The following is a 25,804-nucleotide window of genomic DNA, read 5'->3' as shown; positions in this document are numbered from 1 at the left end:
TTTTGTGTTCCGGAATGCTAATACCACTAATTTACATGGAAATATGTCTGAGGAGCCCTAGATCCAAGAACTAATGTCCAAATTATACCAAATAACAGTGTTACACTTGCAGAGAAACCTGCACTTGAAATCCAAGTTGCAGAGGGGATGAGTGTATGCACGGGGCCTCTGTGGCACAGCTGAACTGCCTTTCCCAGATTTGCTCCTGGCCTCGGTCTATTTAGGGCGGGCAGACGCCGGCCACGGCCATTTTATCGTCATCCTCAAGGTCGGCCGGGCTCTCTGGGCTCTCACACGCAGATGCCCGCATGCCGGCTGGCCCTGCTCACTGCGGCCAGGCCACCCCACACCTGCGGCCGCCCAACACCTGCGGCCACCCCACACCTGCGGCCACCCCAGACCTATGGCTGCCCGACCCTGGGCCCTTCTTCCGCAGCTCCTGGGCCAGGTGTGTGTTTAGCCCGGGTGAAGGGCGCCAGCGTCTCCTGCCCACTTCATCAAGGCTGGAGGTGGTGGAAGACAGTCGTGGATTCCGGCCTGTTCTGGACGGTTCCAACTTGGCTTCGCTTCGCTCTGCTCTGAGCTGCGTGACCTGCGGACTAGGAGCTGCAGCGCTGGACAGGAGGACGCCAGCCTCAAGACGGTGAGCAAACAGCCCGGGTCCTGGTGTGGGCGCTCACCTGCCGCCGCCTCTGCTTCTGCTGCTCCAGGGGCTCTGGGGGAGGCGCAGTGGGAGCTGTCGGGTTGGAAGCTCAAGGGTGTGACCTGGGAATGAGTGGGTGGGAAGAGGAGCCGCCAGGGCCCCTGGAAGACAGGGCGAAGGATCTGATGTGTCGGGATAGTGCAAGGATTGTTTTTGTGGTTTTAAACTCACCAAGGTTAGGACCCACATCGTGCGGGAGAGAATGGTATTGAGCCCAGAAGATCAAATCCTCTCGGTCGGAGGGCTCCTCAGTGAGAAACTCCTTTTGTGACCACTACAAGGAGGTGCCCTCCGGTGGCATAAGCTTTCAAGGCAAGGGCGGGTGGGGGAGCCGGCATCAGTGGTCCTGACCACACACACGCGCCTACTGGGGAAGAAACCCCTGGAGCAGCGAGTGGCCCAGCGTCTGTGCAAGAGCTAGGTTGGTGCTAAGTCTTGCAGCTCTTTTGGTGTAAAGTCCCTTTTCTCTCAGCCCGCCCCACCCTCCCTGGCCAGTTTATACTGGGACTTGAAGCTATTGGCATGGTGACTAGGAAGGGAAGTTGGTGTCATCCCCACAGTTGGGTGAATCTGGTTCTGAGAGGCGTTTGAATGAGGATGAGAATCCGGTGTGCCCTGGAGAGCAGCTGCATCCAATGCAGGTGGATGCGGGGCTCTTGCTTCAGGATGGGGGAGAGTGTTACCTACAGGCTGTCCCCGCCTCTGAGTGCCAGGTGAGGTTGCTCAGGCCTTCCTCACTGCCCTGTGTTTCCCAATTGCTTACAGATGCTATTCCTGGGAGCACGCCCCACTATTTTGCGGACACATCTCACTCTTAAACTCTGTTTCTGAGTTTTTTGAGTCTTCACTTTTTTTGAAATATTTCTTTTTCTTTGCTTCTGAGATACCACATGCGTTCTCTTATGTTTGCCTTCCCTTACCAGGCCCTATTTCTAAGGATTGGTTTTTGCCTATCTCCCTGGCAAGGTATCCTTTCCTTACACTTAATTTGAGGTGATCTCATCCGGACTCATGTTTTTGTTTATTTTTTTGTTTTTTTTTTTAAGATTTATTTATTTATTTATTTATTTATTTATTTATTTATTTATCTATTTATACAAGTACTGGGTACAGTCAGAACAGCAGGAGGGTGAGAGAATTCACCAGAGCGGGGAGCAGAACAGGCAGAAGGACCAAGGTACACTGCTGAGGGGAACAGCAGGCATGGCAGGAGAGGTCTGTCGCGCCATGTGGGACCTTCATCCAGTGGCCGGGGATGGAACCGGCGCTACAGAGGCTGCGGGCAGCTTCGCAGCCCAGCACTTAACCGCTGTGCCACCAGGGAGGCCCAGGACTCATGTTTTTAAACACTACACACACTCTGGACTGAAAGTACTTGGACCACAGTGTCAAGGTTAGGAGCCTACTTTTGATGTTTACTGCCTTGAATCTAAAATGATACCACTTGGTATGAGTGCATGTTGTTTTTCTTAATCATATTCAGTTGTGTGGTAATAAATAGGTTTATTTGTTCAGTAAACTCTTGGCTAGTTTATTTGTGCCAGCCATTTTTCTAGGAGCAAACAGTGGACTCCTAGACTTGTGGGCTTATATTCTGGTATGTGACCCGTTCCTCAAATATTCTCATTGACCATTTGGCAATACACTAAAGTTCTTTGAACCTTAATTAAACTTGATTGAAGAAAATAATGCCAATGCTACAGGTATGCTGTGAAGAATAAATGCAATAATATGTAAAGTGCTTAGGATTTTTGCTCTACAAAATAAGTTCAACTAGTGGTGGTTCATTTTAAAGCTATCTTTGACCATATCTTTTTTAAAATTCTCATACTGAGATTTCAAATATACTTTATCTCATGACATTTAGTAAACAAGACTAATAATACTTTAAACTCCTGTTTTGTGTCAGACCCATAGTAACTTAGACAATGCAGTGTTTCATTGTATCTTGCTGCAGGTAGATTGAATAGTAATTTATTCTTTCTACCCTAGAGCATGTTTAAAGAACAGTATTCTCAAATTTTGATGACTACCTTGTCCTTTGAAGTCAGTTATGTTAGAGGAGTTTTCCTGAATTTTCACAACTTGCTCTTTTTTTTTTTAAAGATTTATTTGTTTATTTATACAAGCACTGGGTACAATCAGAAGCGCTGGAGGGTGAGAGAATTCACCAGAGCGGGGAACAGAAGAGGCAGATGGACTAAATACACTGCTGAGGGGAGCAGTGGGCGCAGCAGGAGAGGTGTCGCATCATGTGGGACCCTCGCTGGCGGCCAGAGATGGAACCGGCACTGAGGGCAGCTTCACAGCCCAGCACTCAACCGCTGCGCCACCAGGGGAGGCCCAACAACTTGCTCTTTAAAGATCAGCCTCACCCTAATCTCTCCTCCTGTCCAGACCCATTCTCTTTAAATGAGTATTTTCCCTCATTTCAATTAAATGTGTTTTTTTTTTTTTTTTTCAAATTTCATTAAGTAATTGACACACACCACTGTATACTGTTAGGTATACAGCATGATGGTTTGATTTACATATGTTGTAAATTGACTACCAGAATAGGTTCAGCTAACCTCCATCTTCTCATATACCTTCAATAAAAATAAACATGCCTTCCTAGTGGTGCAGAGGTTAAGTCTCAGAGCTAATCACCACTATAGCCTGAGTTCGGTCCCTGGCCAGGGACCCAACCCACATATAGGGCAGCAGACCTCTCCTGTCTTGCTCCCCTCAGCAGTGTACTTCAGTAGATCTGCCTGTTCTGCTCCTGACTCCGTCTCTGGTGAATCCTCTCACCCCCCACACCTCTGACCAACACCCCATTTTTGTATGCATAAATAGATAAAAATAAATCTTAAAATCAAGGAAGAAATAAAGGGAAAAATTCTTTTTTGTAATAGTGCTTCATATGACTTACTTTTTAAATAAATTTTCCAAGTATTGTAGCATTATTTGTTATAACATCATGTTCTGTTTACGTCCATAGTACTTACTACTAAAGTTTGTACCATTTGACTACCTTCTTCCAATTTCTCATGACTCCCCACCTCTGTTAACCACAAGTCGAATCTCTTTCTATATGCTTTTTGTTTGTTTTTTTAGATTTTCTATATTAGTAGGATCGTATTGTATTTGTCTTTCACTGTTTTATTTCTCTTGGCATAATGTCTTCATTATTGTATATGGTAGGATTTCCTCATGTTACCTCATGTTTAATAGCAGAATGATAATCAATTTTTGATTAATAGATACTCTTGGAGTTTATCCAGTCATTCATAAATGGATACTTAGGTTGTTTCTGTGACTTGGTTATTATAAATAGTGCTGTTATGAACATAGGGATGTAGTTATTTTCTTCAAATTGGTGGGTTTTTTTGTTTGTTTGTTTGTTTGTTTTTTTTTTGTGTGTGTGTGTGTGGGACCCTCGCTGGTGGCGGGGGATCAAACTGGCACTGCAGAGGCTGCGGGCAGCCTCACAACCCAGCATTCAACTGCTGCGCCACCAGGGGAGGCCCTGGTGTTTTTGTTTCTTTTGAATTTCTTCTGAGAACTGGAATTGGGGAATATGGTAGTTCTACTTTTAATTTTTTGAGGTCCCTCTGCACTGTTTTCTATAGTTGTTATTCCAATTAACAGTCCCCCAGTCAGTACAGAGGGTTTCCTTTTCTCTATATCCACTCCAGCATTTGTTATCTATTGTCCTTGTGATGATGGCCAAACTTATCTTACTGTGGTTTTAATTGGCATTTTCCTAATGAATAATGATATCTTCTCATGTACCTGTAGACTTTTCATATCTCATTTTTGGGGAAATGTCTATTCAGGTCTTTTCATTTTATTTTTTTAAGTAATTTTTTTTTTTGATTTTTTTTTTAAGATTTATTTATTTATACAAACACTGGGTATAGTCAGAAGCGCGGGAGGGTGAGAGAATTCACCAGAGCCAGAGCGGGGAGCAGAGCAGGCAGAAGGACCAAAGTACACTGCTGAGGGGAGCAGTGGGCGGCAGGAGAGGTCTGCGCGCCATGCGGGAGAGGCTGCGGGCAACTTTGCAACCCAGCGCTCAACTGCTGCACCACCAGGGAGGCCCTTATTTTTTTAATTTATTTTTAAAAGATTTATTTATGCATACAAGAGTTGGGGTACAGGCCAGAGATACGGGGGTGAGAGGACCCACCAGAGACAGAGTGGTGAACAGAACAGGCAGACTGAGTGAAATACACTGCTGAGGGGAGCAGTGGGTGAGACAGGAGAGGTCTGCACGCCATGTGGGTTTCTCCCTGGCCGGCCAGGGATCCAAATCGTGCTGCTGAGGCTGCGGATTGCTTCATAGTGCGGTTCTTAACCCCTTGTGCCACCAGGGAGGCCCTCTTTTCCTTATTTTAATTGGGTTTTGTTAAATGTTTTGGACAGTATGATTTTTTTTTCCAATCTATAGGTTGTATTTTTCATTTTAATATGTTTTCCTGTTGTGTAGAATTCTTTTAGTTTTGTTCCAATTGATTATGTTCATTTTTCTTGCTTGTGATTCAGGTGTCATATTCAAAAAGCTATTACCAATATCCTTATCCAGAAACCTTATTCCTCTGTTTTCTCCTGGGAGTTTCATGCCTGATATTTGTCATTGTTCCATTTGAAGTTGGTGAGCGATGTAAGATAGGGGACCTGATTCATTGGTTTACATGTGAATATCCAATTATCCCAGCAACATTTATTTATTTTTTATTTATTTTTCACATCACTCCTAGGTATTTACCCAAATGACACAGAAACATTAATTCAAAAGGGCACCTGCACCCCTATGTTTACAGCAGCACAATTTACAATAGGTAAGCTACAGAAACAATCCAAGTGCCCAAAAACAGATGACTGGATCAAGAAGATATGGTATGTATACACAATGGAATATTACTCAGCAATCAAAAAAGATAATCTCATGCCATTTGCAGCAACATGGATGGAGCTGGAAGGGATCATGCTCAGCGAAAAAAACCAGAAAGAAACAGAAAAATACTGGGTGGTCTCACTCATAGCAGGAATTTAGAAAACCTAAATAAGGAACCAGGAAAAAGACTAACTATAATAAAGAAAACATCATTTTTCATTTTAAAATAATGTTTGCTTTCCCCTACCCCGCCCCGCTCAGGTGTAGTCTCCATAGAATTTGCTTCACCCAGCAATATTTATTGAAGCAACTGCCTTTTCTACATTCTATTCTCAGTTATGTGTCACTTTCTGAGCTCTTAGTGCTGTTCCATTGGTCTATTTGTCAGTTTTTATGACAATACCATACTGTTTTTGTAACTGTGGTTTTATGGTATAGCTTGAAATCAGGAAGTGTGGTACTTTTTGTTTTCTTCTTTCTCAGGATCTTTTTGGCTATTAAGGGTGATTTATGGTTTCATACAAATTTTGTAGTGTTTCTACTTTTGTATAAAAAACGCCAGTGGCATCTTGATAGGAATTGTGGAATCTATAGAAGACTTTTGGTAGTATGGGCATTTTGACCATGAACACAGGATACCTGTCCATTTATTTATATCTTCATCTTTCCTTAGTGTTATAGTTTTCAGAGTAGAAAACTTTTGTTTCTTAAGTTTATTCCTAAGTATTTTATTATCTTTGATGCTATTTTGATGCTATTTTAAACGGGATCAAATTACTTATTTTTCAAGAAATGTGTTGCTAGCATATTGTAAGGCTTTTGATTTTCACCATTAATTATCTTGTAGCTTTACTGTTTTTTTTAATTGAATCTTTAGGATTTTTTGCATATAAAATCATATGATCTACAGACTAGACAATTTTATTTCTTTCATTCCAGCTCTAGTTACCCATTTTTTTTTATTCCTCTTGCCTGGTTACTCTGGCTAGGACTTATATTTGTAGGTTGAATATTGTGTTGTTCCTGATCTTTGAGGAAAAGCTTTCAAACTTTTATTACTAAGAATGATGTTAGCTGTGGTCTTATCATAAATGATCTTCATTATGTTGAGATACATTCCCTTTATGCCTAATTCTTAATAGTTTTTATCATGAAAGGATAATGCATTTTGCCAATTTTTTTTGTCTATTGAGATGAGGATAGAATTTGTTCATTCTATTAAAATAATGTATCCCACTGATTTTGTGTATGTTGAAATGTCCTTGCATATCAAGGAAATACCTGCTTGGTCATGGTGAATAATCCTCTTAATGTGTTGCTAAATTTAATCTTTTTATTGAAAAATTTTTACTGTTTATATTCACCAAGGTTATTAACCTGTGGTTTTCTTTTCTGATTTTAGTATCAGATAATGCTGGCCTTATATAATGAGTTTGGCTGTTTTCTCTCCTCTTCAATTTTTGGGAGAAATTTGAAAAGAATTTTTACCTTTTGATGTTTCCTTGTTATTCCATAGTGTCATTGCTTATTATTTTACAAAAATCCTTGTAAGGATTTTTTTCTTGTATTTCTTGTAGGGCCTGTTTATTGGCCATGATTTCCTTTAACTTTTCCTTATATGAAAAGCGCTCTATCTTTCCTTAAATTCTGAATGGTAACCTTGTCTGGTAAATTGTATTTGTGTGGAAGATTTTCCTTTTTACCACTTTAAATATATCATGCCACCAGCTCTGGTCTACAAAGTTTTACTGAGAAATCTGCTGATTGTTTTACAGGGGGTCATCATATGTAACAAGTTGTTTTTTTCTTGCTGCTTTTAAATTTTTCCCTTTATTTCTAACCTTTGACATTCGAATTATAATGTTTTTCTTTGTGATTATTTTGTTTGGCGTTCTCTGTGCTTCACAAACTTTGATGTCTGTTTTCTTCCCCAGGTTAGGGAAGCTTTCAGGCATTAGTCTTCAGATAGCTTTTCTGTCTCTTTCTCTCCACCTTTTGAAACTCATATTTTATTTCATGTATATTTTCTGCTTGTTCTTTTAAGGCAAATTCTGGCTTTATTTTATTCATTTTCCCTTTCGTCTATATGAATTCCTTTATTTTCTCTGCTTGTTACTTTTCCATTCTTCCAGATTTGAATCGCTAATGTATAATTAAATTTGACTATAGTGTTATTCAGTTCTCAGACTTCTGTTTGCAATTTTCTTTAATCTCCCATCTTTTTATTAGAGATCTTGTGTTGCTCACCCATTCTTCTGAGTTCAATTAGCATTTTTATGACTATTATTTTGCACTTTATCAGGTAGATTAGTTATCTACATTTTACTAACTTCCTTTTTCCATGTCTTTATATTAGATTTTTGTCTGTGATTGAAAGGTGTTCCTCAGTTCTCCAATTGCTTGACTCCCTATATTTGCTTTCCTTTATTAGTCAAAACAGTTGTCTCAATGATCTGAGGTTGACTGTCTGCCAAAAACTATGCAAATGTTACCATCCAGTGGTGCTCAGAGATGCAACACCCCACCTGGCTATAAGGGCCTATTGAACAAGGAGCATCCCTTTCACCCAAGACTTCAGTTTTGTTGTGGGCAAATACAGAGGGTAGAGGATGCACAGTGTTTTAAAGGATCATAGGGAATGTGAACAGCCCAAGGCTTTAGGGATGATGTAATGGAGTGAATATGCAGGGGATCATTACTCACCTTCAGATTTAGTTTTGTCTGTTTGCACTCACTAGTCTCAGAATCTGCTCTCTCTCACTGTTCACAGTAGTAATATCCGGGAGTGCTACTTCCATGCATGCATGCAAACAACCCTCACCCACAAGGTAGAAGGGTAGTATAAAAATATGTGGCACCCTCCAGCATCTCCATGGAGTTTATCCATTTCCCAGAGCCCCCTAGTTCCCTTAGATATGTTTCTCCATGGTTTTCAAAGTCAAATGCTTTTTTTGGGAGGAGAGTGAAAATTGTTTTCCCAGTGAATGTTCCTAGGGTCGGGATCCCCAAAGTGAGGCACCAGACACTTTGCTTCTTGGGAGAAGCCTAAAATTTGAAAATCCCTCCCCACTGTGGATCAGCATGACAAAGGTGTTATTCTTGGAAAAGTAAGCGGCTACTTGTATTGATAATGTATCCTTTGTCCTTTGATGAGGATGTGCCAGTCAGCTGGTTGGTTAATTTTTGGAGGGATAGTTGGTATATATTTGGTGTGTCCATTGAGGAGATAAATTTAGGACCTTACTGCCATCTCGCTCCTACCTCCAAACCTTGAAACTCTTTAAAAATATTTGTATGTGGGTAATGAACATCTTTTGCCATAGTACAGAATCTAACTGTGACTGTATATTTACCATTACCAGTGAGAGTTATGCTACCATTTCATGTATTTATGATGTTAATTAGTACTTTGAATTCCACTAATAAAAATTCCGTTAGGATTTTTCTTGAAGCCAGGTCTAATTATAATAAACCTCCCTCAGCTTTGTTTATTTGCAAAGACCTTGTTTCCAACAAAGCTTAGCAAGGTATAGACTACTTTATTGAATGGCATTTTCTTTCAGTTTTTTTTTTTTGTTTGTTTGTTTTTTTTTTTGGTGGGACCCTCGCTGGTGGCCGGGGATCAAACTGGCGCTGCAGAGGCTGCAGGCAGCTTTGCAACCAGCGCTCAACCGTTGTGCCACCAGGAGAGGCCCTTTCTTTCAGTATTTTGAATATATCACCCCATAGTCTCCTGGCCAAAATGTTTCTGCTGAGAAATTCATTGAAGAATTTTATGGGGGTGTTCTCTTGTATATAACTTTTTTCTTGCTGTTCTTAAAAATCTTTCTTTGACTTTTGACAACTTTTTATCATGTGTATTGGTAATTTCTACTTGTATTCAGGGTCTTTTTGACCTCATAGATCTGGATGTCCATTTTTATCCCCATGTTTAGAAAATCTTTAGTTATTATCGCTTTAAATATATTTTCTGTTCATTTCTCTCTTATGGAATTTCCCTACTGAGCATATTGTTTCTTTTTATTATATCTTATAACTGTTGTAAACTTTTCATTTTTATTCATTCTTCTATCAATGTATAATTCTATCCAAATTCTATCCCTGTGTAATTTCAAATTCCCTATCTTCTGGGTTGCTCACTATTCTGAATGGTTGAATCTACTTTTGAAACCCTTCAAACCCTTTTGAAATCCTTCAGTTTTTTTTTTCAACTCTTTAATTTGTTTGTGTTTGCATTATCTTCTTGAAAATCTTGTTTTATTCAGATAGTATTTCCTTACTTCTTTTCAGTTCTGTTTTTGTAGTTCACTAAACTTACTTAAGGGCAATATTTTGATTCTTTGACTTCTTTGACAGTTCTTAAATCTCAATTTCTTTAGGGTCACTTATTGGAAACTGCTAAGTCTTCTTTGATCATATTTGCCTGATTTTTAAAGATCCTTGATTCCTTACATTGGTATCTGTTCAATTCAGTAATGAGGCTCCTTTCCTAGACATGATAAGATTGCTTTGGCAAAGGCAGTTTTTCACCAATGAGCTCAATTTGGATTTCTGGGTTTATCTGCTTGTAAAATCCTTGTGCAAGTGGGGCCTTATTTTTGGTCTGTTTTGTGGTGAGATAGCATTGCACTCTGATGACTGGGGTGAGACTGTTGGCATTGGCTTGAGAGTGGGGGTATGTGGGGGGACTGCTGTCTTTCCTTATCCAGTGAAGCTGTAGGATGGACTCTGCAGTTGCCTAGATTCTGTGATAAAGTTTTTTAGCTGGTTGGGAGTGGGTACTGTATTTGTAACCAAATGAGTAAGAGGTACCCAGGAACCCCCAAATTATTAAAGGGGAAACCCATTTGCACATTCAAAAAGTGTTCAGCCATTCATGTTCACAAAGGCAAAGGAAGAAGATTTGTAGAGTGAAAGATCTTTACTTGGTATGCAAGGAGAGAGGAGTTGAGATGATTTAAAATTACCCACCCCCCTTGTGGGCAAATGCTAAACTACACAGATCCAGCCTATAGTGTATCTAAGGCTGGAAAGCTCACCATAAAACCAAGGCAGTTTGAAGCAAGGAACCACACAAAAGGGGTACGTTCAGAGAGCTGAGACAGGAGAGACCTGAAATTTACTATGTACCATATAATCCACCACAAAGTCAAAATAATTACTGCCTTTTTTCTCTACCAAGGAACAACCTTCCCTTGTGTTTCTTCTACAATTGTCTCTTCTCCACATGTCCCTCCTCTTCCTTTGCCCCACATTTATTTATATATCTACCTCGATCCTCCCAACTGACCCCCATTCATATGTTATCTGAGAAACTAATCCAGAGTGATTGCATGTAAGTGGGGGTGGGAAAAATGGTGCTCATTTACTACATTGTGGTGCTTCCCCCTTTCACAGAGCTGCATTCTGTAACATTTCACTAGTGTATAGGGCTGTGCATTCTCTTCCATACAATAGTAGGACATGAGATCAAAACCTAGGATCTATATAGCTTGTTGTTTGGGGACCCAAATCATGCCTGAGTGTGCACTGACTTCCCTGGTTACAAGAGGACACTGGTTTTGCTCTTCAGATGGGGAAAGCTACAAACTACCTTATGTCCATTTGCCACTATAGTTTGGGCTTTTAAATTGTGTCTGCAGCGTCTCATGTACTCTAGTCTTGACTAGGTTCACTGCTCGGATAGGTTGAACGCTGGATTTAGTAATAAGCTAGGTTGTGAGCTATAGTCTGCTCTGGCACAGTGAGAAAAAAACGCTCTGAGACAAGTGAAGTTGTTTGCTGTCTTAAGTCAAGCTCATCTGCACCTCAGATTCCCAGGTTAAACAGGGCAGCTGCTTTTGCTTACCTAGCTATTGATTCTGTCTGCCTTTTGCTCAGTAGTAATACCACTGAGCCCCACAGCTTCCAGGTGTTGTGACCATCTCTTCAGTTCAGATGGTGCTGGAATAACCTCTTCATGTGGATAGGACCTGGGAGGGGAAAAGGTGGGTCATTCACTCTAGGCAATTCTGAATTTCCTGAACAGACTTTCTGGTTGGGAGGGGTCAGGTTGTAAATTAATCCCGCCATACCTGGCAACTTCTTTGCTCTGGTGTGATCAGCTCTGTCCACCTGCCTATCAGTATGGAATGATGCTGGACTGTTTAGCTTCCAGGGGTTGTTGCGAAGCATTCTGGTCAGTAGGTGGAGATATGACTCAACACCTTGTCTGAAAATGGACTCCAGGACAGGGAAAAAAATCTCAAGTGAATATCCAAATCAGGCAGATCTATATTCCTCCAAGTGCCTGGGCAGAGTGTGTCCTGGATTTGATTCTGCAGATGAGCAGGGTAGCAGGTTGGGATTACTGCTTGGGCAATGTATGTGTGAACTGGATCCACCAAGATTCTGTGAGCTGGATAGTGGCACATGAGAAATAATCTCATACCCTGCTGGGGTCTTCTAGGTTGGGAAACAAGAAAGCATCAGACAAATTAATAAAAGAAAAAAATATAAAAAGATGTTTAATAATAATGTGTACCTCCTGTATATGTGGAAGAGACCCAGCAAGACTGAGTAAGGCAGCCACATAGCTTCAGTCATCATCTTAAATAACCTTAGCTAAAAAAAAAAAAAATGTTAGGGGTGGAAGGGAGAGGTCATTTATGGGAGGTTTATGGGAGGAGCAAAGTAAACAAAAATGACTGTTGAGCAGATTTAGTTTTTCCTTCTCCACTGAAAATAGATTAGATCTTCCAAAAACTGAAGAAGACTCCATGTATACATAAAATTTCCCTTTACACATGTAAGTATCACTTACAAAGGACAGCCTTCATCCAGGTTTTAGAGCCACTGCCATGAAATAATGCTTTGCAAAGACATATTTTGGAGTGGGAGATTTCTGCTCTCCTACAACTGGTTGTTGCAAACTCCTCTCCTTTTCTATGTCTCAGATTCCCCGTGGGTGAACCCCACAGATTTCTCTGCAATACTTGTGCAATATCAGAGCAGGGACTTTCACAAAGCAATTCACATTGCTGGGGTGGATGGTCTAGTTGTCACCTCCCCAGCCCATCCCCCTTCTCTTTTTCACCTTTCCCTCTGGAGAAACTGTCAGCATGGTGCTATACTGATCTGGGCAAGGGGCGATGCATTAGCATATTGGCACTCCTCTTAGACTTGTAATGTACTGTGCTTGGTCTCTAAGATTCTGAGGGTTGCTATTTTACAGGGCAACCCCAGGGGGAATTAGGCAGACCTGGGTGGGATACCCCACCCTCAGACTTAAGAACTCAGGACAAAGAGCCAAGAGCAGGCCTGCAGAGAAAAGTTAATAGAAGATTTATTGAGAAGGGAAGTGAGAAGGAGAACAGAAAGAGACAGAGAGATTAATTGGTCCTATTGGTAACTGATCTGCATCCCAGATGCAAGCTGACCGCAGAGAAAAGCAAGATAGCACAAACCCACATGTGTTCGATTTTATACCACACATGGCTTTTTAAGTCTACTCTCAGTTCCCAAGAGTCATGGTAGATCCATAGCATGATAGGAGTTATAGTCCTTAGCTCCTGAGATTTCTTTGGCATGCAGGTGGGGTGGAGTTCATTCAGGACATACTGTTCCTCAAACAGCAACAGTTTTACCTATGATTTGGGTTTCTCTTGGTGGTGTCTTACCCTTGAATAGCTGCTAGTGGTGGTGGTTGTAAGGAGGAGTGAAATCGGTAATTAACTATAAAGTCATCTGGGTGACACTGTTAATGGGCAACTGAAGAAATAAAGATGGGAGAGTGCCTCAGTTTGTGAGAACCTCACCCACATATTTAAGAACTTGGCAAAAGACCCAAAAACAGACACACAAAGACATTTAAAAACAAGGTTTATTTTTTAAGTATAGTGGGAGAGAGAAACTTAAGATATTAACTGGTAAGCACATGGCTAGATGCCATCTGCCCTAGTACCAGCATGCAAGTAGGAGCTGAAAAGCAAGAGAGATCACACACGTGTAGTTTTTAAGCAAAGCATAGATGCTTACCTCCACCCCTAATTTCAGCATCCCCTATTCAGAAAGGTAGGTCCACAGCATGCTGGGATTTGTAGTCTTCAGCGCCTGCACTTTTAAAGTGGAAATGGGGGGTGAAGTCCATAAAGACATCAGGGGATGGAGTTTGTTCAAGATATCATTCACTAAGAATTTCCTCCTTACACTTTCTCTGACAACATCACTCTCCTATATATGCTTTCTGTTAAAGTTTCTAGGTTCTTTTAATTTAAAAATACTGCTAATATATGATTTTATTCTTGCTTGCTGATATCATAGGATAATTTTTCCAAACTGTTGTTAACATCAGCAATCATATAATGTAGCATGTGATTTTCATACTGTATTGCATATGCAAGACCATTTTCACCTGTGACTCCCTTACATGCTTTTACTGGTCCTAAAGATTCAGGAGATTTACCCTATTAAGAGCAATCAATATGTCATACTACTTTCACAATTTGGAAATTTGGTTGAACAGTCACTATTTAATTACCTAGAATCATTATTCTGGCATTGTTATTTTAGGCAACATGACTCATTTCCCCAGTCACAATAGTTGTTCAGGTAGATGTGCACACCTTTCCCTGGGTGTGGTGTAACTAGTGCCAGTCTAATTGGGATATTCTATTACTTTCATCATAGTGCATGGCTCTAGAGCAGACAAATGGTCAACCTTAGACAATGAGAGACAATGATTAATGACCTTCATAGAAGACACTATACAGTTCTCATATAAATTTGATGGAATAGGATTGGGATATGGGGCATGTACCATCATTTTAGTGGCATCTTGCTGTGTTTCTTTTACTGGCTAATAATATAGAAGAATAAAAATAGGTGGGTACTAGGGATATTGTTTTAAACCTGTATTATTTTTCAGCCACCTAACTGTATGAGCCAATTAATTCTTTAGCTAATGGAGTGATCTGTAACATGGACTACTTTTAATAATGGCTGTGTTATTTTCCTTAATTTTTGGCCTGTGTTCATTACTGATAACAAATGAAATAATATACTAACCTGTATGAGAAATGTCGTATGACTATATTTGAAAAAGGCATTCTACGTTCAGAATGCTAAATGGCCTTTTTTTGAGTGGCAGTATTGTAATTGTTACATTGTGTTGTTTAATCTCTTTTTTAAAGATTTATTTATGCGTGCAGTAGCTGGGGTACAGGCCAAAGGTGTGGGGTGAAGGGATTCACCATAGACAGAGAGGAGGAACAGAACAGGCAGACTGACCAAAGTACACCACTGAGGGAAGCAATGGGCAAGCCAAGAGAGGTCTGCTATACCATGTGGGTTGCTCCCAGGTCAGGGGATCGAATTCGTGCTGCAGTGGCTGCGGTCAGCCTCATAGGTTGCGTCTTAACCCCTTGGGCCACAAGGGAGGCCCAGTGTTGTATAATCTCTTATAAAAATTATGTGTTGGGGCTTCCCCGGTGGCGCAGCAGTTGAGCACTGGGTTGCGAAGCTGCCCGTGGCCTCTGTGGCGCCGGTTCGATCCCCGGCTGCTCCCCGGCCACAGGAGGAGGGTCCCACATGGCGCGCAGACCTCTCCTGCCGCCCGCTGCGCCCCTCAGCAGTGTACTTCGGTCCTTCTGCCTGCTCTGCTCCCCACTCTGGCTCTGGTGAATTCTCTCACCCTCCCGCGCTTCTGACTGTACCCAGTGCATGTATAAACAAAACAAACAAACAAACAAACAAATAAATAAAACATGCCTCTATAAAAAATAAAAATTATAGAAATAAATAAAATAAAAATAAAAATTAATTATTGAAATTAATTTTCAATATTCATTTAAAACTGGCCCATGTTACTGTGCTAAGGGTCACATAGGAAGGTTCAGGCCCAGTTAGAACTTGTAACACTCCCCATCATATTCAACAATCATTTCCAACAACCTTGTCTTTCTGATACATATAATCAAGAACTTTTGATAATCACTCAACATGTAGATTTAACACATTCTAAACCTGTTGAGATTAGCTTCAGTCAATATTTCCAATGACAAGTTTTTTCAACCAATCTAAGTCCCTTCTTTCTCCTCATAGAAAATTTTCCTTGTTTACCTTATTCAAGTCCATAAGGATCAGATTAAATACCCTCTTCTCATAACCACAGTGCTTTTGAAAGCTCAGCAATTCCCAAATAATCTTATTTAAATAACTCCTTCACTACAAGAAATCTAATTAAAAAAAAAAAAAGTCAATTTATCCTGGGCAACTGAAGTAACTATCCAACTGGGATATCTCTTCCATTTATTTCTCCAGTATCTCATAGATGCAAAGCAATCTTATAAAGCACCCATTTAAAATTCTCCAGTTTCCCTGTACCTTCTGAAATAAACACCAAATTCTAGTTCATGAAACCCTGTGTGATCTGGCCTTTTCCTACTCTTCATGTCACTTTTGCTTCACTCCTCTCTCTAGTTCAACTCTAGCCAAACTGCTCCCTTTCTCAGAGAAGTTTCCTTTGGCTATTTAATCTCACCTATCTCTGTAGCCAAAATTCATTTGCCAGAATAACATTTTATTTACCACTGAATAGTTTGTTTGCTTTTGTGCTGTGTGTTGTATTACTCCCAGACTATAGTATAAGTTCTGGTTTTTGGTGTCTGCTCAGTATCTAGAACAGTGCCTAATTTGTATCTTGTTGAATAAGTGATGAAATTAATGAATGACTATGTTAATAGTTGAATATTCCATAAGAAAACTTTCATATTATCCACATTAGAATTAATTTATCCTTCCTTACACTCACATGGCCTCTAAGCATTACTGTGTTATAATGAGATTTGTACAAATCTTTGTCCCTCATAATATACCTATGAATTTGATGGAAATGTGTGAGTTCTTTCCTTCTTTGTACTTTTCAAGTAAGTGCCTTACATGGTGCCTCAGTATCTTAGTCATAATGACCACTCATATGTGTTCATCTAATTGAATTATGCTGCCTTTTCAAAATCTTAAGAGTCTCTCATGAACATTCCTATGGGAAGGTTTTTCTTAGAACTTCTCTCCTGAGTCCTTAGACTAAAATTAATTGCTACTTCTTCTTCATTCCCATTGTGATGAACATATGCTAAGTGTTTTAACAATATGATTTTTATTGTAGACATTTATCAACGTGTCTGTTCCACAGCTAGACTAAGAGGATGTTAGCATTGTCTCTAAAATATAATAGATCTTAAAAATAACATTGATAATAAATTGAAGTAATATACAGTTACTTGCTAATTTCCTTCAAAATGTAAGGAGTCAACAGAGGAGAACATAAGATGTGAAGATTCAGTTTTTTCTTGTTAGTCATTGCTATCAAAGAATAATCACTCATGCTTGTGAAAAGGCCTTGCCTGAGTATCATATTCACTACTCAATCAACCTTAAGTAGCTCAGTTTGAGAGAACAGAGTTGAAGTTACTCACACACGTTTTGCCTAGCAAAGCCATGAAATCCCATGACTGACATGGATCACCCACTGTTCACTTTTTGAAGTAAAGGCCTGGTGTATTTCTATCATCTACTTTTCTGTTCTGGCTAGAGTAACATGCTTGGAAAGAGAACTATATCAAGTGTATGGGAATCATAATTTCATTTATTGTTAATATGATTTTGTCTTCCTCTGAAATACTTAAACCTATATCATCTAAATAAAAAACATCCAACACAAAACTATGTTCAGCTCAAAAGGAACTTTCTAAGCACTACCCATTCCTTGACTGCTTTTTTACAGAACAAATTTTGACCTGAATCACCTATACTAGTCAATATATTCAAGCTAAGTGGGAATTGTGCCTTAAGAGCTACATTTTAAGGGATTCAACACTCTTTGATACTTCCCTCTAAGCATGGCTGAACACTTTTGATTGGCCACTTTTGTGCGGCAGTGTTGTCTCTGGGATTGTGCAGTGAAGCAGACAAGGTGTGTTCCCACTTTCAGGAATTTTTCATCATAATGGATAACTCACAAGTTCCACATGTACCACACAGAGTAACTATTTCTCTTCAAGCACTTTGTATTTTATATCCCTTATGAGTTGTAGCAGACAAAACTACACAGTGGTAAACTTGAATACCAGATGACTGCAAAGACCACCTTTCCCCAGAGAGCCTCAAGCCTGACTTATTTGTAGCCTTCAGACTTTACCTTACTACCATAAGTAATTCGATAATGGTAAAGCAAAAAGTAGCTCCTTACTAAGACCATGATTGTCCATGAGGCAAATGCATGAACTATAAAATCTAGAAGATGGGTAGTCTTCCAGAATCTCAACAAGGCACCTTGATTTGGGGGAGGGGAGGGCCAATGGAGACTCACATTCAAGTTCTGTTCTCTGCCTTGATGCTACCTTGAAGTCACTAGCTGATTCAGAATACTATGGCCTACAATGAGAGCATCTCAGAACATGTACTCAGATATTTTAACACAAATGATAAATTGTTGAGACCAAAAAATTCTTGAGAATTTGATGATTTTTCTATGCACATTTGATTCTGAAGCTTCCTTGGGCCATAATCATGTTAATTTTTGTCTTTAATATTTCTCTGCCTCTGGCTATGGTACCATCTTGGAATTATCATTTTTGCCAAGAAGGTACCCTTGATTCTTGATGCCATCCATTCCAGCTCCCCTCAGATCAGATAAAGTTATCATTTTAACAGATATCAAGGAATAGAATGCTTTTTTATTTTTTTCAGGTTATGTTACTTTCTGCATGAAGTATTCCAACACCTTTATGTCTATGTAACATAATATGTATGTATCTAAAGATTAAAAAAAAAGTGTCAGATATTTGTCTAGGGAGATGTCCTTTATGTACTTTGATCAGAAAATGGGAACAGTTCTCTTACCTTCACATTTCCAGAATTTGCCTACAATTTTACCCTGTTTTACCCATGGCCCTTACTTCTGTAACTAGCTCTAGCCACTAGTTCCTTAACAGCATGCTAGTGCCTAGAAATGTTGCAAGATACATCTGCAAGGAACATCCTGTTGGGCTAAGGAACATAAAAGTATTTTCTCTGACTGATGCTAGAAAGTGAAGGTGTCAGTTTTGGTAGGAATTCAGGTTGGTATTGGTCTGAATATATTTCAGAGATAAATGTTGTGTAGTTCTTTTCCTAGTACATACAACATCTGCTTTTGCCAAAATGAAGAGAAATGTTACATGGGGTCTTTAAATGGAATGAAAATCACTTATCTTATGTCTTCACAATTTTTTCTTCATCTATGAGAATCCACTTGATCTTTTTCTTTTCCTGGTATATCTGGGCTACAGACACATGCTATATTCCATCTCTAACCTGCTCCCTAAAGTAAGTTATGGACAGGATCGCATTTACACAATGGCTGAAATCTGAACTACTGACATTGTGGTTAATGTCAAAATATACCTAGCATCATATTTATTCATTTATTTATAGTGTTCTTCTCTAGGATTTGGAGCTCTTTTATTCCTTTTCATTCTCTGTCAGCCTTTAGTCTATATTCTCAGCCAGGTGAGAAAAAATTCAGAAACGTTCAGTCAAATTATTACTGTATAGTGTTTGTCCTGTGATTATTATCACTGAGAAAAATAGCAATTATAGAGGCCATCAAAAAAATAGCAAACAAGACCATGTCTTGTTCTCAGAATAAACTCACTCTAGAGGTCAGTGCTTCTCAGCCTGGAGCGTGGCCTGTGTACTGACTTGCTCAAGACATATTTAAAGTGTATCCTTGAGTGTTATTATGAATATTTCGAGCATTCTTAAAGTACAGGATGATTTAATTACTCCTGTGGGGAGATTGTAGTAATGGTTATCTTACTGCATTGCTTTGTGTGTGATGAGAAATTGCCAAGGTAATAAATAATGCCAGAAGTTTATATTCTTAGATAAGAAAATCAAGTACTTGTCAGACTTAAGAAACTTGTATGTAAAGTTATTTATTTTTCACTGAAATAGATTATCTCACTACCTTACCTGCTGGCTCTTTTTATAGCCTAGGTAAGAATACTCTACCAATTTAGGGACAAGTAGTGATACAAAGAATGATATTGGCATTACAGAATAATACCACTTGTAAAAAACTACTACTATATTGAAGTTTCTGTGGAAAAGGGACATGGTATCACTAGTGCCTGAAGCTAAAAATCTTGGAATATTATAACAAACTGGAAATCATAGTGATCTGAATGGTTATGAAGCACTAGAAACCAGAGAATATGAAAATCTGCAGGTGGAAACTTTAAATATTGCATATTTCATTGGATAGTTCTTACGCCACATGGGAAATATCAATTATTAAATACTACCAACATTATTTAAGTAGTCGCTTTTAATCATAATATTTTACATGTATATTTATACCACCATAATGAAAGCTCCCAGTGTGCTTTACTGACTATACACAGCTTTATTAATAAAATGTGGCTATCTCCACTAAAGGCACATTTTTATTCAAGATAATTGTAAAATGCAATAGTCATAGATTATGTTAATAGACAAGAGAAAGAACATGAATAAATAAAAGCCATAGATAATCCCCCAAACCTAATTTAACAACCATTTTAAATTTTACTCTTCTACCAAACCTTTTTAAGGGCTGCTAACAAGTAATAAAATTGACTGATTGGCATTTCACTCTCTCCTTCCTCTCTTGTCACTATTGGTGGAAATGCTATCAAGCCTGTGAATAGCCAATGGACAGGTAGTAGAGGAAGAAGAGAAGGAACAGAGGTAATTCACCACTTTGGTAATCAGCTCATGAATAACAGAGTTGACTGAAAAGATAACACTTAAATAACTGCTGTAATAAACGCCATAATCAGTATTCTCAGTGACTTGGCCAGAAAGGAGATCTACCACCTTTACAACTAGATAAATCCATGGTTTTCACAGATTTTCTAAAGCAAAGTGGATATCAAGTCTCACTGGAAAAAAAAAAAATCAGGGGTGTTTGAACTGGAGAGTTCAGATCATCTCTGAGATGCCTTTGCTTATGTCACATGAAACTCCAAGTTTACAAGAGAGCTTTAGGGACGCACATATATCATCATGATGCTAACGTTGCTTACAAAATCCACCACTCACAAAATTCAAGATACACAGTATGTGACAATCTGGATTGTTTTGATCTTCTCTAAATTATTTTTTCTTAACTGCCTGAAGTTACAGATTATTTCCTTGGAGACAAGGAGGTATTGTGTGAAGAAGGATAGTTAGGTTCAATGATTTCATGATGGCCTGATGAAGAAACACATCTATCTATAATGATGCTGAGTGGGTACACAGTTCATCATGGTTATTTTTAACATCACTCCTAATTGAGGATCTGCTTGAGTTCATTTTTTCTTGCTCTGTCACAGAATTCTATAAAATATCCAAGTAAGAAAGACATTCTTAATGGCAGGAAGTTGAAATTCTGGTGCTGTCTTCCTCATAAGTCTTTGAATCTGTTTGTTTTTTATAAACATTTGTATATTTCTGCCTCAAATCCTCCAGTGACCATCACACAAAATTCTCCTCTTTTTTTAGAAACTTCACTTTCATGGGCCAATAAACATATTTCTTCAGTGTCCTCAAAGAGTTTGTCTCCATGTTGAATTTTTTCTTCATAGGAGTCAATCATGTTCTTACCACCTTCAGGCATTTCCACCTTTCCAGGATCCCACTTGTACTTTGCCAAACAATATTTTGACTTCCAGATCTAGAGTCTTAACAATGTCAAAGCAAACCTGTTTCAGAATGTTGAACACTGGCAAATAAGTTAGTGACCCCAACTTATAGATATACACTTAATATCATGTATTTGCGTTGGGGGCATTTAAAACTCTTACATCTGTTGCTCCTAATTGGGTCCTAAGCACAAAAAAAGCAGTTCACAGCATGCCCTCTGTGAGCTGTCATAAACAGAAATATGAATCAGTGCCAAATTCTCCAAGGCTTGACAGCCAATGATTAGGATGTTTTAATTTAGTGGACATATAGAACTTCTTCTGACATCTAAATGGGTGATGTGCCATAAGTAATCTATTTTTTGCACACACTCGAATTTAGACTGAATGGAAAGTAGCTTAAAGTAGCATTTTAAAGCAATAGTCAGCAGAGGAGTTGATTTTAGCATAACACTGAATTTAGAAATATGTTGATATTCTAAAATAATGAAGTCACAAATTAAATAGTTAAAATAGATTTTAGACATTTTCTTCCTGAAACATCCATAGTAGTAAGGAAGTATATGCACATAGTATTGTTTTACAAAGATTTCTGGATTTTATTCCCCCTTATTTGCTGTGATCTGCCTCTGGGTTCAGTTACTCACATCTCTATAAAGTGAATCCAGCATGATTGGAAAAGATGAATTGGCAAGGTTATATATAGCCTCTTTTGACTTAGAGGGAGAGGATAGTTATGGGGATGGAAAGATCTGTTAGAATGTACTTCAAGTTAGATTTCAGTTATGGCATTTCAATTGTTACATTTTATTTGAATACATTTGCTCTGTAAAATTGTAAGTAAGGTACAGAAAGTGTCATATTTGTTTTTGCTTTTCCTTTCTTCTATGTTGAATTATTTGAAAGTACTGGAAAAATGAAAACATATCTGCTCTCTGATTATTATCTCAAATGTTCTGTGGAGGATTCATTCATTCTCAGATAGTAAATCATATAGCAACCCACCCACTTATTGTTTTCTATGATCCAAGCTAGAAAATTTTATCTTTCAAGTTAAAATGTTGATTATTGATAGGATGGTAATGTTGAAGTTATTTTATAACTTTTTTTTTCTTTTTTTGTATAGAAGAACTTGGGTATAGGCCATAGGTCCAGGAGGTGGAAGGATTCACTAGAGTCAGAGCAAGGAGCATAAGAGGTAAATTTATTGAAATACACTGCTAAGGGGAGTGTCTTACAGCAGGTGAGACAGGAGAGGTCTGCTGTACCATATGTTGGTTAGCTCCCTGGCTGGGGATAGAACTTAGGCCATAGAGGTGATAGCACTGAGACTTAACCCATAAAGCACCAGAGAGGTCCATGAAGAACAGTTATTATCCAATTGTTAACAAACTGCTAAATAATATTTGATACTGGAAAGAGAAAGAATCATTTATGGAAGATTGAGGGAAGGGAATTTGACCTTTGAAGTAGGAAATGAAGAAAACACCAAAAGAATAGGTGACTTAAACAATGGTTAGTCTTACTTCATGGTTTTACCTGCTACATTAGGATACACACTGTCAGAATACACAGCTTTATTTCTATGCTACCATTCTTCAGAAAAAAAAAAAAAATATTGCCTGTTAGGTAATGATAAAACTCAAACTCATCAGCATTTGAATTGAATTTATAAGTCACCTTTCCTTTGGAAAATTGTTGATAGAAAATAAATTTTACAGGTTAAGAAGGTCCAATGGAGCCATCATTAGTACAGTTCTACATATTTGGCTGATTGAGACAAAACTAGCATTTTGTCAAAACTAGCATGTTATTTTAATGTGCATGATCTTGATTCATGAGGATCAGCAATATTTCATATTTATGATCGCTCCACTTTCACTTGCATTGGCCTGATAGCAATTGTTTTCATTATTTGTATAAAGAGGGAATATTAAGAAAAGTTTATATCAGTATATTTGTGATAATGTGATTGGAATGAACTGGAGTGGCTGACCTGACCTGAGGTGAGTTGTATGTGGAGTCCTCTGAATCATCTAATAACTCTAGTCCAGAACCTAACAATTACTACTGTTGTCTCCCAGAAGTCTTCAAGTTTTTCTGGTGTTTTCTTCTCTCACTACACAGGATTGCTGCATTGTTGTTACTTATTTTTGTTAAAAATAGACATAGGGTTGGCTAATAGGAAATATAGCAGGAGAAAAGATGAATATTAACTGGCTTTGGCCATGAATAGCTGCATTCCCTTGGACTTTAGATAGTGCTGAATTGTGTATTTATAGCATTAAGGAGTAGGATAACTCTGGTCAAGATAATAAAGTATACAAGAAAAAAAATGGGCATTTTCATGGCAGTGTACCCAGAATTTTCTAATGAAATACTAGTCTTTTAAAAAATACATATGTGTATACATATCACATATACATATATTACATTGCTGTTCATTTTTGTACATTGTTACATTGTTTGATTTCTCCTCTCAGGTGTAGTCCCCATAAAGTTCCCACCACTAAGGCCTGCACCCCAGTTCTTCTACACACACACTCACACACAAAATACTAGTCTTGTGAATTGTTATATGTTTAAAAAGTCATTTGTTGGCCTGTCTCTTGATTTCTTTCTGCACTCAATACAGTATGTTGAATACACATGTGAACAAAGAAACCTATGACACAGGAAGGATAATAATTACCTCATTTAACTGACATAAATTTTCCTTTTCCAGTATGCACCATTATAAAATAGAGTACCACTGGTGGGCTGATCACAAACATAGTATTTTATGAAATTTTAAAAAATTAAAGTTATGAGATTAACCATAACTGAATGAAAATTTTAGAACGGAGCTTTCTTTGTTTATTCAATCATATTAAGTAAATAATTAGCCATTTTAATGAGTTAACGGTTCTATTATAACTTTTATGAATGTATTCATAAAATGGAGCATGTAATTCGAGATAAATCTTCTGTTTTTCATGTGTGCATTTAGATTTCAGTTTTCCTTTCTAAAGCTCTCAACACATGGCAGGTCATATTTTTTTAAATATAATTATGTATACATGGAATGTGCCTTAGCTTCTTTATTTGAGAAATGTCTTTACCTTTCACAATTCTTGTTTTGCATACCAGGAAAGCTTTCTTCATATAACCTTAAAATTTTGTTTTCACAAGTATTTTTATAGTTTGGTTTACTAACAGCACAGTTGAGCTCCAGATAATTTATGGGTTACCATTTTATTTTTCAACCACTTTTTAAAAATATGATAAACTAGAAACTCACATGAACCAAAGTAATGTTTCCCTGATACAGCTCAATGTTCTGAAATTCAGACTGCATTATTTTGATATGCTCCTGACACATCTTTTAAATTTCCTATGTAACATTGAATTAAACTCCTAATGCCATCATAATATATCACTAATGATGTGATCATGAATAATCCACCAATTGTATACAAATCTATTTGTTATTGTATCAGACATGCCTTTGTCAATGAAGAAAAATCAGTAAAACAAAGTGTTTTATTTAGGGTTCTTGGTCAAAAACAATAGTACGACAGTACTATTAAAGAGGAGGAGAATCATGGCAAGCAAATTTGGACTCAACCAGTAGACATCTTACAAACCAGAGCTCAAGAATTGGCAGAAGCCAAAGGAGCTGTGGAGGGTGAACAGCACACACTGGAAGTCTTGTGGTTATAGACCATCCAGGCTGTTGCTGGAATTCTTACCTCTGGGTTTCCTCTGCACTAGCACAAGGCCAACTAATTGCTCAGGGCTTCTGATTGAGCTTAATTCTTTTGTCTAACTTCTAACTGTATTTGAGTGGAAACTTGACTCAAAAAGTTCTGCCTTCAACAGAACTAACAGATTTTGGAAATTTGCTGTGTATGTATCTATGTGGAGGGGGAACTATGTGGAGGGGGCTCATATTGAGCCTTAGTAATTTCTTAGTATTTTCAAATGAGACTACACAGAATTTGAAATTCCCCCTAAAGTCATAGAGATACTCAGTTGAAGCAGGCAGGAGTGGAGTGGGATACAAGACCAAAACAAACAAGTAAGCAATCTGCTCAGAAGTATGCATAAACATGTGATTTGTAAAGGTTTTCTACTAATATTTTTTCTATTGGAAAAAAACAACTAAACAGAATAATCTCCAGGATTACTCTGTTTTGGTTTTTCAATTTATTTTGTATAAAACTGATATATATTTAATCTAAGACCCATAATAGATCTCAGCTGCCATAGGAAACTGATCAGGACTAGTAGAAATTCACCAAAAAGAAAAAAATACTTAACACTGAAATAGCATTGACCTCAAGGATTTACAAACGACTAATAAATAATGTAACTGATTTTCTCGTATTTTGGGTTTCACTTGTTTTTCTAATTGTCTAGGAAATTCTGCATACAAATTACCTAAGAGATGGGATGTTTGTATAGATGCAGATTCCTGGGCCTCTTAGAGAATCACTGAATCTCAATTTGAATAGGTGAGATGAGAAATAAACATTTTAAAGACCCATACCA

The 25,804-nt window shown here is 38.3% G+C and overlaps 1 long non-coding RNA gene across 1 annotated transcript in view; it reads left to right on the top strand.

Annotated features, from left to right (window-relative positions):
- Positions 1 to 457: 457 nt before the first annotated feature.
- LOC129145985 (uncharacterized) overlaps positions 458 to 25,804 on the top strand; it is a 109,658-nt gene continuing 84,311 nt past the window's right edge. Inside the window, exon 1 of the long non-coding RNA XR_008552257.1 lies at positions 458 to 643. This is a non-coding gene — a long non-coding RNA (uncharacterized LOC129145985). The remainder of the gene's footprint in view (positions 644 to 25,804) is intronic.

Source organism: Talpa occidentalis, unplaced genomic scaffold, assembly GCF_014898055.3.
Source record: "Talpa occidentalis isolate TD23 unplaced genomic scaffold, MPIMG_talOcc4v2.1 talOcc4.16, whole genome shotgun sequence".
NCBI classification, from domain to species: Eukaryota; Metazoa; Chordata; class Mammalia; order Eulipotyphla; family Talpidae; genus Talpa; species Talpa occidentalis.
The sequence above is the reverse complement of the archived record's forward strand: the minus strand, read 5'-3'. Positions and strand labels throughout refer to the sequence as shown.